The sequence below is a fragment of the Spodoptera frugiperda genome, chromosome 25 (assembly GCF_023101765.2).
Source record: "Spodoptera frugiperda isolate SF20-4 chromosome 25, AGI-APGP_CSIRO_Sfru_2.0, whole genome shotgun sequence".
Lineage (NCBI taxonomy): Eukaryota > Metazoa > Arthropoda > Insecta > Lepidoptera > Noctuidae > Spodoptera > Spodoptera frugiperda.
This window is the reverse complement of record NC_064236.1, coordinates 3730060-3742670: the sequence shown is the minus strand read 5'-3', so window position 1 is coordinate 3742670 and position 12611 is coordinate 3730060. Positions and strand designations below refer to the sequence as shown.

The window sequence follows — 12611 nt, the reverse complement described above, 5'->3', positions numbered from 1 at the left end:
GGGTGATTTTCCATACAACATAAATGTCTTAAAGGTACGAAATAAACAGCTTCCTCAGGCACAGAAGTCCATGTTTTGCTTCCGACATTATATAAAACAAAGGATTTATGAATGTTTTTACCAAGTTTCGCCCTAAAATGGAAGTCCTAGAAGGCACTTATTGTTATATTCGCGCCCTTGCCTCAGCCCTTTACAAACTTCCCAAGGAAAGGGTAAGTTGCATCAATTTGTTTCTTTTCCTTTTAATTTTTAACCCTGAAAAACAACAAAAACCTTTTCAAAGAAAATTTTCATCGAGGCTTTTCATCAAACAAAAGTTTGAGAAAAAGTTTTTCGCAAGATCTATAAAAACAAGCCCTTCTGTACCCTATTGTACTGACTTGTTTACATTTTGATCACGTGAGAGATGGCAAATAATAATTTGGATGTATACCTATTCTTATTTTATGACGAGGCGCACGAGGCAACAACCAGCTGTCTTTATTTTGTCAAACATTGCTTTATCAGGTTTCTACAGTAATTCAAAATAGCGTTGAAATATCAATATTAATAGATACCTCACACAACAATACAATGAAACATACTAAATTAAATTCAAATGCGGCTTTATTTACGTAAAAACTGAGATGAGGTCAACTAGTTTCAAGTGACAGTGGGATTTTACCTCACGAGCAGCGTGCGCGGATGCGGTGACGTCACGCAACCTATAATGTGATATAAGTGTATCCAAACACTTTCTTAACATACGTAAGTAGATATTCCAGTACAATATTCCACAATGTTCATATTTCTAAAGGCTGTAGGCTCTGTCAACACATTATCACCCATGTATATGCATTGCAATAAAAATTGCTATAGGTATATCGCTTTAAACACACTGAAATTAAATTACTGTGTAAAGAAAATTATTTCCCCTTTCTTTTATTACTAAGGGGTACCATTTTAAAATCGATCTAACTACCACATTAATACAAATTGGAAAGAAAATTACGAAGAAAATGAATAAATAATTGTAAAACCGTTCGCGATCGACCTTTGAACTATTATCGCGTTTATATAAGTGGTATAAGTGGTGGTCATTAGGTCAATTGATCCATGTAATAATAAATAAGCTTGACTGCACCGTGCGACTATAAATGGGTGAAAGTAATTTTCAATAAGGACATAATGCTTAGGTTTCTTTTGTCATTACTTATTTATGAGAAAAACTCGTAATAACCGGGAATTAAAAATGAGAAAAGAATTTTCAAGCCTTGCTTCAGCTCTTCAGCTCGACTAGGCTGGCTCAACTGGTATGCAGCTGATGGAAGTATGTGAGGTTCCTAATCTCCAAAAGGCTGATAACGCACTTGTAACCCCTTTAGTGCTGCGACCGGGAATTAAAATAGAAAAAAAATTCAAATCGTGATAAAGCCATGCTTTGGCACGACTAGGCTTGCTCAACCGATGTGCAGCTGGTGGAAGTGTGTGAGGTTCCTAATCCCCAAAAGTAACCCTTCTGGTGCTTCAAATGTCTACTGCATACCATCATTGGGTCACCAATTGCGCTTTTGCCACCCTTTCCTATTTTAACCATTTTGACCGTGACACCGTTCCATTTATTCAGAATTTTGTGATCTTTTTCTTTACCATAGCAAATGCTACGAAGCGATTTATTTAAGAAAAATATAAATGACCGAGTATCAGTAACAGTACCTTCTTGTATTTATGGTACATTCAAACCATTGAGTAAACGTAGATCCTTGGAGAGAAAGCTCTTGTATAGCGGAGCCACTTGAATGGCAATCATACTAGGAGAGCCCGCTTAGATTTAATGGTATATCCATACAAACGTTTAGTATAATATACAACCCTTTAAACGATGATCTATGTGATTTTTCTTACCTACTTAACTACAAAAGTCAAAATATATTTATTTCAAATAGACTTGAACTTGGAAGGCACTTGTGAACGTCAAAGTAAATGTAATAATATTAACAATGTCTGTTTGTCGGTCAAAAATTAAAGTAATTAATTCGAACACTTAGTTCTGAATTTTTTCCCTATTTAAGTGATATTTAAACGCATGTGGAACGATGACATAATTATAAAAGTCAATTTCCATACATTGACATTCCCATAAGAATCAATGTAGGTATGGGATTGACACTGACATTCAACAAGTTATGTCAAAACTCATGTAAAACTCTTTGGATTCTTTATTTCCCGGGATTTGCTTCAACATATTTTATTTAGGGTTTTCGCCCGGTTACTATTTATAGCATCGAAAACCCGGAAAAACATGTTGGAAACACGGAAAATATAATTGTATAAATTTTTCAATAAAAGTAACGTTATTCTCAGCAATAAATTGATGACACTACTATATTAGAACGTCACTCCAAATAAATGTTCCATAACAAAGTTTAATTCCACAGGTGACCGGTGTAAAATTTGACATAGCTAACAAATACTATTGCTTCATTAACAATAGAACTTAAGACAGGATATTTACCATGTTTATTTATGTTTATGAGTTTCCGATCGCTGTTGCAAGCGCCATGATCACGGATGATCTCATCCAGTAACATGGTAAATATCCTGTCTTAATTTCCCGCAAAATAACGATTTTTGGGCCCTTTGACCCTGAATTTTAGGGTTGCTTACACCCTACCATATGTAGGTTTTGAGACAAGTTTTAGGGGGTCAATATACAAGTATATACAAAATTACAGATTCTTACCTAATTTAACCTTATTTGACTGGACTAATATCCTGTCTTAATTTCCAATGTTAGTTTTAGTGACCATGTAAATTTAAAAACTTAATACTATTCCTTTATACTCATGGTAGAGGTACTGGAGTTACGAATAACAGTAAACTTGTTGTTAGTTTTCCACGAAGACTTGTTGCTCTATTTTATGGACGCCCTGCTTAATACGTTTTCGTTTACATCGTAAACAGAAGGTCGTGTCTCGAGTCTGACGTGGGACGTGACAAAATTTAAACACTTTTTTTTTAGAAGTAAATGAAGAAAAAGAAGTACTGAATTAAGTACCTTCTGTTAAGATTTTACTTTTTTTCGTAAGTAAAATGGTTTTCTGTATATCCTTATTTATACAATTAATCTATACATAGCATATACAATCACTATTTTCTATGCAGAAAAGAAAAGATAAAAGAAAGGTAAGAAAAACTGTTTCGTTGGTCAAATGGTTGCAAGTGCGACTGTCGGGCAATAGGTTTCGGATTCAATTTCAGAGTCGAGCACAGTATTGCTGGGCTACTATCAGTTTTTCAAAAATTTCTCACTAGTAGCACGGATTGTCCAGTATATGGCAACAGGCTTATTAGGGGGCTATTACACGGGACCTTAACACACTTGGTGAAAAGTGTGTGTACTTTATACAGTGGCATTAAGTGCCGTAATTTTTATCTCTTCTACCTCTTCGGGGATAAAAGTCGTGACAAGATACAATATTGAATGTACAATACATATGGTACCTATGGTATGGTATAAAACTTCATCTAAATTCTATCGGTAGCTAGAACAAAAGAACACATGGTTTCATGCTTCCCTCATTAGCATACCCGTTCATAATAGGAGATGTAGTGGGATTGAAACTTAATATTTCCGCACAAAACGAACGTTAAAATGACTGACGTGTGTTGAATGCTTCGAAAGCTAGGCAAAATATTGTATCATACTTGTTTCTGCTAGCAGCTTTGCCCACTTGAACTAGATAATTCCTTACCTCATTTATTTGTTTAATAGAAAAATCATGCAACAATTTTACAGTTAAAGCCAATATGTTATTGTAGACTATAATCTATCTTTGTAGAAAATTTAATTCAAATCAGTACCCTTAGTACAAGGCAGAAACGATAGCGAGTTCGGGGCTCTGATTGACCGGTTCGAATAAACCAACCAATCAGAGCGCCGATCGCGCTCTCGTTTCGATTACGTAAAGCAATCTCTTAGGTACTGTCCAGTAGTTTTTTCGAGAATGAGTACCAAACGGTTATTTTTATGGAATAAGTGGTAAACGAGCACACGAGTCACCTGATGGTAAACGATCAGCGCTGCCCATGAACACCCGCAACACCAGAGGTGTCGGCCACCAGAGATGGTGGTGTGAGTCACAGGTGCGTTGCCGGCCTAAATAGGAAACAGGCCGGTATATAGGAAAATTTTGCGTTTATAATATTATTACTTTGTCCTTCTATAAGCAGATCTTGGTCTCCGGTCCACCGCGACCGGGGTAGTTTATCGATAAGTCATAAATATGCATAGAGCCCGGCTCGAATCGGCTTCCACACAAGCCTCTAATCCATTCTTTCGAACGAACGTTGTAAAACCTGTCCGGATAAAATCTGTACTTGATACATAGCATTATTTGCCTGGCAGCCATAAAAATTGAGGCTTCATATATCAAAAAGTATAACCACATTGAATATTCTATTTAAATCAGGTATCTCTCGGGGGAATTGTATTAATTTTAGATTAGAATTTGTTTATGGGAATATCTCTTTGTCCGTGTTTTTTTTTTCTATTGTGTATTTTTATTGGATGGAGTAAATAGGCATAGGTCGTATTTATTTTGAGTTGGGAAATTTTCTACACTGTTGGTTTATAGTTTAACGTGGTAACCTTTTCTTTTGGTGACGGGGGAATCCTTCAAAAGTCGCCTAGCTTTTTGGGGATAAAAGACTAGGGAGTGTGGGATTTTTACCTCACTAAAACCACCCCGGTGGCCACCCTCTACACCTGTAAGAGGCACCGGGTCCTCTTAATAGACTTGCTCCGGAGCCCCATGGTGCAACGCCTGTTACGGCACTTCCCTAGGGAGACGTGTGTCTCCCATGAGCCTTGCTGTGCAAGTTGCACGGCAGCACGTGACCACTGTGCCACCGTCTTCCCTGAGGTCACTCTGGAGATTTAAGATGACCCCTTCTAATGCTAAGGGCGTGTGTTTGAAACTTACCAACGGCAAGAACAGAACCAATGTAACTTTTTCAATTCAATATAATATACTTTCTAAGATAATTTAGACACCGCTGACAAACGGTGGAGAAAAACATCGGTCAGACTCTTACAGACTAAAAACCTTCTCGAGTACGAGTACAGTAAAGAAGGGCTAAATTAAAAGTAGCTTTAACCGACGAGCATGCATGAAAAGACATGACTGTTGATAAAGTGAAAGATGTTTGTAAGAATAGTAGCAATTGGCGTTCTATTGTCTCTGCCTACTATTTTCTCTGGCCGAGTAGTTGCAAGTGCGGTGGTTGAGCAAGAAGTTGATTTCCGAAATGGATAGGATATTTCGAAATTTTTCTCAGCATGCAATCTGAAACTGTTCTCGAAGTATGACACTGGATCCATTTACAATCTAAAAGAGGGTTATATATATATGTTACAAACCTAGGGAAAAGTATCTAGACATTACATTGTACGTTTAAATTCGTTCATTCGTTCTTGAATTACCTATAAAAAACAAACGTCGTCATAAAAATCACCCATTGTAACACCATAATTATATTAACATAACAAAATACTATTATCTACTAAACACACAATAAAACACAAGATGGTTTATTCCACGTTATTCCAGTTACAACACAAACTTGTAGATATTTCAGCTGAACCAAATAGATTATCCTTTTACTGGGATCCGCAACAATCTAAAAGAAAATTGGATAGGCATGGCTACATATCAACCTATACAACACCAGTATAAACTGACCGTTGAAGATACGGAACGATAAAAGAAAGAGAGATCATGATAAACTGGTTATGTACACCCATGAGAATCTAATGTTGAGCCATTACGATAGTGAACTAACTCTTAAATAACTTATTACATATCAACCGGAAAAAGAACATGGGTTCTGGTCAGATGTCTATCCATAAGATGGGTGTTTAATCTAGTAAAATTGGTATCTTTGTTGATCAATAATGTACAGCCACCTAAGTCATTTAGTATCCCAAAGCCGCGAACTGTATCGGTTACCGGGGCTCCGGCTCGAAAAACAGAAGTAGGAACGAGGCGGTTTTTAGTCTCCTGCTCAACCACCTCACTTGCAACTACTCGGCCGGAGACAATAGTAGGCAGAGACAATAGAACGCCAATTGCTACTATTCTTACAAACCTCTTTTGCTTTATCAACAGTCATGTCTTTTCATGCAAGCGCCTCGGTCAAAGCTACTTTTAATTTAGCCCTTCTTTACTGTACTCGTACTCGAGAAGGTTTTTAGTCTGTAAGAGTCTGACCGATGTTTTTCTCCACCGTTTGTCAGCGGTGTCTAAATTATCTTAGAAAGTATATTATATTGAATTGAAAAAGTTACATTGGTTCTGTTCTTGCCGTTGGTAAGTTTCAAACACACGCCCTTAGCATTAGAAGGGGTCATCTTAAATCTCCAGAGTGACCTCAGGGAAGACGGTGGCACAGTGGTCACGTGCTGCCGTGCAACTTGCACAGCAAGGCTCATGGGAGACACACGTCTCCCTAGGGAAGTGCCGTAACACGCGTTGCACCATGGGGCTCCGGAGCAAGTCTATTAAGAGGACCCGGTGCCTCTTACAGGTGTAGAGGGTGGCCACCGGGGTGGTTTTAGTGAGGTAAAAATCCCACACTCCCTAGTCTTTTATCCCCGAAAAGCTAGGTGCCTTTTGAAGGATTCCCCCTGTCACCAAAAAAAGGCTACCACGTTAAACTATAAACCAACAGTGTTTGCCTATTTACTCCATCCAATAAAAATACACAATAGAAAAAAAAAACACGGACAAAGAGATATTCCCATAAACAAATTCTAATCTAAAATTAATACAATTCCCCCGAGAGATACCTGATTTAAATAGAATATTCAATGTGGTTATACTTTTTGATATATGAAGCCTCAATTTTTATGGCTGCCAGGCAAATAATGCTATGTATCAAGTACAGATTTTATCCGGACAGGTTTTACAACGTTCGTTCGAAAGAATGGATTAGAGGCTTGTGTGGAAGCCGATTCGAGCCGGGCTCTATGCATATTTATGACTTATCGATAAACTACCCCGGTCGCGGTGGACCGGAGACCAAGATCTGCTTATAGAAGGACAAAGTAATAATATTATAAATGCAAAATTTTCCTATATACCGGTCTATTTCCTATTTAGGCCGGCAACGCACCTGTGACTCACACCACCATCTCTGGTGGCCGACACCTCTGGTGTTGCGGGTGTTCATGGGCAGCGCTGATCGTTTACCATCAGGTGACTCGTGTGCTCGTTTACCACCTATTCCATAAAAAAAAACCGTTTGGTACTCATTCTAAAAAACTACTGGACAGTACCCTTAGGTACTGTCCAGTAGTTTTTTCGAGATTGCTTTACGTAATCGAAACGAGAGCGCGATCGGCGCTCTGATTGGTCGGTTTATTCGAACCGGTCAATCAGAGCCCCGAACTCGCTATCGTTTCTGCCTTGTACTAAGGGTACTGATTTGAATTAAATTTTCTACAAAGATAGATTATAGTCTACAATAACATATTGGCTTTAACTGTAAAATTGTTGCATGATTTTTCTATTAAACAAATAAATGAGATAAGGAATTATCTAGTAGAAAAACAGAAGTAGGAACGAGGCGGTTTTTAGTCTCCTGCTCAACCACCTCACTTGCAACTACTCGGCCGGAGACAATAGTAGGCAGAGACAATAGAACGCCAATTGCTACTATTCTTACAAACCTCTTTTGCTTCATCAATAGTCATGTCTTTTCATGCAAGCGCCTCGGTCAAAGGTACTTTTAATTTAGCCCTTCTATCATATATCGCCAATCTAGTCACTACATACATATACTTAAAAAAGTACATTAATTTATTTTTAAAACCAATTCTCAAAAGCTTTTAACATCACAACTCTTGTATGCGAACGTAATATATTGTGATGGTTCCATAGTAAATGCGAATAGGTACAATTTCGAGCGAAACTACAATTAATTCGATAGCGGCTGGCCTATATCGTGTCCTAATGGCTCATAAACTTGGTGTAACGTGCTGCGATACGGTCCCGACATATTACCGTAGGTATTCCGTTATATATTTATTTATTTGTACTACTTTGAGTCGTTTCTCTATGTTCGATTTTGAAGAATTTGTATTAATATTTGATGGGTGAGTCATACTTAGATGGGTGTATTTGAGTGTTTGAAAGATTGTTACTAATAGAATTTAGTGAGGCGGTGGGAATTTGCTTTCGTAAAGAACGGTGTACACAAAGTGCACAATAAGCATTTGTAAATGTGTGTGTAGCGTAACGTGGCTGCGCCCACGACGCTTTTAGTTGCAGATAAACAGGCAGTCGATTCGGTCTTAAATACTTTTTTTTTCTAAAATCCCAACCTCCATGGTGCGCAGTAGTATAATAGAGCTTGGTGGTAGAAATATATAACCAGATTCCCTAAAGTGGTGATCCCGACATGATGATGATATGTTGTTGTTGTCATTCGACACGACGTAGCAACCAAAGATTCCGTGGCTTAATTCAAGACACGTCTAACTATAGATAGAACAACAAAACTACCAAATACCTAACTGATATCTGACTGGTGCTAATATACCGACTTCTGGTCCCAAATGACAACTTATCACAACATACCCAAAACTGTACCCTTAGTATGAGTTTTCTTTACGTTTAAAGTAATCGAAACGAGAGCGCTCTGATTGGCTAGCTCGAATAAATCAACCAATCAGTAACCTTTAGATTGGATGGTACACTCGCGCCGGCCAATCAGAGCGCCAGACGCGATCTCGTTTCGATTACTTATTCGTAAAGGAAATTCGTACTAAGGGTACTGCTAATTAAACGGTATTCATCATTCTCAGTATCATAAACGCCATCAAAACACAAACGTAAACCTCAAAGTTTAAGTTAATACTGACTGGCGTATTAAGATTAAGTTTATAGTTTACCTAAACTTGCAAGACCAGTGACCTTGTAAATGCGTCAAGGAGTGACTGGTTCTTGAAGATTTCAAGGAGAAAGTTACAATTGTCTGTAATCTGTCAGAGGTGCCGCTTGTTAAACTTTAACCAACCTACTAACTAATTTGGTTTCAAGACATAACCTTGCTTAAGTTCTCTGAATTATTTCCCATAGAGAGCTGGTATAATAAATAAATATAATAAATAAATAAATCTATACATATAATAAAATCGTAGAAAAGTGTTGTCTGTACATTGAAAATAAAAATAAAAAAAATAGCAGGGGTTATTGTTATGTCGATGTCGAACCCAAAAATGTAATTAACTTTTTTTTGTCTGTTTGTCTGTTTGTCTGTTTGTCTGTTTGTCTGTTTGTCTGTTTGTCTGTTTGTCTGTTCGTCTGTGCGCGCTAATCTCAGAAACGGCTGATCCGAGTTGGATGTGGTTTTCACGAATATATTGTGGGATGCTTAAATTTACATTTAGTGTTTGTTTCATGTCAATCGGTTCATAAATAAAAAAGTTATGTCAAATTAAAGAATCACGTCGAACATTCTATGCTTATACCATTAATCTCCGCAACTATTTGACGGATTTGGTTGAAATTTGGTACAGATATAGTTTAGAACCTTAGAAAGGACATAGATATATTTTTATTTCAAAAATCAAAAAATATAAATAAGAAATAAATTATTTATAAATAATTCTATGTCGATCGTTACACGACTTCGGTTCATGTTATTGTTTAAATTTATCGAAAAAAAGTAAATAAATAGTAAAAAGGTATGAAAAAAATAATATCAATATAATAAAACATTTAGTACAAAGAAAATGCTCTAACGGAGTATAGATAATTCTATGTCGATCGTTACACGACTTCGGTTCATGTTATTGTTTTAATTCATCGAAAAAAGTAAATAAATAGTAAAAAGGTATGAAAAAAATAATATCAATATAATTAAACTTTTAGTACAAAGAAAATGCCCGAACGGAGTATAAATAAATAATCCAAGTTGTCTTTATCCTCGATAGATCGAAATAGATCGCGCTATGGTTTCGTTACATTCATTTGGTTGGGTATCGGCCGAGCGCTTCGGTACTATCGTAGAAAAAGTGTATTATCAGTCGTATGATTATTTGTCTGTAGTGGTCCTGCTGTTTCGTATATTCTAAATTGGTTTCGTTGTATTTGTCAATTAATAAGTTTATTTGTTGGGTTTTCCTGGTTTTTTGGTTAAACTATTTAACGTAGGTTTAGTTTGATATCGATTATTAGTAGTTACTGTAGTTAGTTTTTTAATAAAATTGTAAGTCTAATTTTTTTTTTATTAGATTAGATTTAAGTCGTTTCTTTTAAATTATTTAGTTTAAGCTTGGTTATTATAGCATAGAGGATAGGTTGTAATATAGTTTTTTAATTGTTATAAATTCGTAATTCGTAGCTTTCTTTAGTTTTAAGTTAGTTTAAGTCCGTTTTTAAACTATTTTTTCAATGCCCTAAGTGAGTATACATCTATTAAATTCAAACGCAGAGCTCATTATGTTGATTTTTGAAGAGTTCCCTGGAATATCTTCCACATCTCATTTTTGAAGAGATCCCGCGAGATCGGGAACTATGTGGTTAAAACCAAAAATTTGCCGGAAGTCACTATTCCACGCGAACGAAGTCGCGGGCAAAAGCTAGTAAATAAATAATCCTTTATTTCATTATTTCACAAAATAATTTACATGAAACAGCCACAAATAAGTATTAATCAATGATTATGCTAGTGCACTAGGAATAACTTAATAAGTAACTTACCAATATTTAGGAACTATAGGAAAATTTACTTTTTAACCTAGACTTATGTATAATTAGCGACTTGCCCGAGCTAGGTTTATAAAAACCTGTGTTTCGGGTCATCACTTACAAGACTATCAATTTAGGTGCATGTGTACAAAAATAGAATAACAACTTACAAACTAATCTTACATTCATACTAAAACTTCCAATAGTTTTTCTGTGTCTGCGTAATCAAGATTTAGTAGATACTCTGATAACAATGTACTACATTTATAATAATTTACACTATATATATTTAGTATCTTGTTGACCTTGTTGTACAAAAATGGTCCTAAAAATACGTAAAATCTATGTGCAAATGCATGTCTTGTCTGTGGTTCAAAGCAAACCAAATCTTTCCTCCTCCTGGTTTGGGATACTGGGTCGAAAGGAAGCTCAGAGTGCTGATAAAGTATGGTTTGCAATATAAATAGTTGGCGCACTGTTAGTATTTTACATGCAGTGTATAGTTGGTGTGTGGGAAACCTAAAAGGGCGGAAGGTAGCAACCTTTAGAATTGCTCTTTGAGCGCGTTCCAGAGGAAGCAAGATAGACTTTGCAGTTCCACCCCATGATGTAATACAATAGGTGAGAACAGACTGACACAGAGCCAAATAAACCTGTTTAATTAACTTATAGTCGGCTATGTGGCGTAGGTTCTTAAAAATGTACATTAATTTACGCACTCTTTTGCATAGTAACTCGATGTGTTTACGGAAATTTAGATTCGTGTCAATCGTAACACCTAGATATTTTATGTGGTCAGCTTTAACTAAAGTGGGACAAGTACAAGCAATATTAGCAGAATTGCAATTATGTGCAAATATATCTAGGTTAGTAAGCGGTGGATTAATGTTTCTAATTGAGAATGAAATATATTTAGTTTTATCTATATTTAATGTTAGAAGATTTTGATGAAGCCAATTTGACACAACATTAAAACCGTTTTGGGCATATTCATATGTTTCACTTTGAGATTCAGCGGAAAACAATAGGGCTGTGTCATCCGCATATGATAATATTAGCCCATTACGAAGGACCAAACTACATAAATCATTAATGTAAATTAAAAACAATGTAGGTCCCAAAATACTTCCTTGAGGTATTCCGAAACCACTATTTTCCATCTCAGAACTTGTGTACTGACCTATTTTAACGCATTGTTGACGATCTCTAAGATAATCGGTGAACAACTGAAGTTGTTCGCCTCTTATTCCAAGTTTTTCAAGCTTGTGTAGTAACATAGAACAAGAAATTGTGTCAAAAGCTTTAGCGAGGTCCAGGAAAATCCCAATGGTATGCATACCCTTGTCAAGGTTAGTACTAATGTATTCGGACAGTCTGTGAACTGCTTGGTTAGTCGATCTTTTTGGTCTAAATCCAAATTGGTTATTTGAAAGCAAATTGTTAATTTCAAGATAATCTATTAATCTACTATTTATAATTTTTTCTAAAATTTTTGAGAGACCTGTTAATACTGAAATGGGTCTATAGTTGTTAACACAGTTTTTATCTCCCGCTTTGAAAACTGGCGTAACTACTGCTTTTTTAAGCGGTTTGGGAAAGATTCCTTTAGACAAACATGACTGAAAAATATGGGTCAATGGAGGAGCAAGAAGGTGTTTAAACCTTTTCAGTATGTTATTAGGAATGCCATCCCACCCAACAGCGCAATCGTCCTTTAACCCTGTAATTATCCTTAAAATTTCATTGACGTCAGTGTTTAATAAAACAAAAGATTTTGATGTTTTCGTAGGGGTATTTACAGCCGACAATGGTTGGTGGGGATAAGTACTATGGTTCAAGGATTTTTCAGCTAAGGTTTTGCCAATGTTAGCAAAA

The 12611-nt window shown here is 36.2% G+C and overlaps 1 protein-coding gene and 1 long non-coding RNA gene across 6 annotated transcripts in view; one reads left to right on the top strand and one right to left on the bottom strand.

Annotated features, from left to right (window-relative positions):
• Window positions 1-10344, top strand: part of LOC126912419 (uncharacterized) — a 217829-nt gene extending 207485 nt beyond the window's left edge. Inside the window, exons 2-3 of the long non-coding RNA XR_007707126.1 lie at window positions 9190-9730; window positions 9880-10344. This is a non-coding gene — a long non-coding RNA (uncharacterized LOC126912419). The remainder of the gene's footprint in view (window positions 1-9189; window positions 9731-9879) is intronic.
• LOC118273290 (otoferlin) overlaps window positions 1-12611 on the bottom strand; it is a 194821-nt gene that overhangs the window by 138490 nt on the left and 43720 nt on the right. The gene's annotated exons all lie outside the window — the stretch shown is intronic.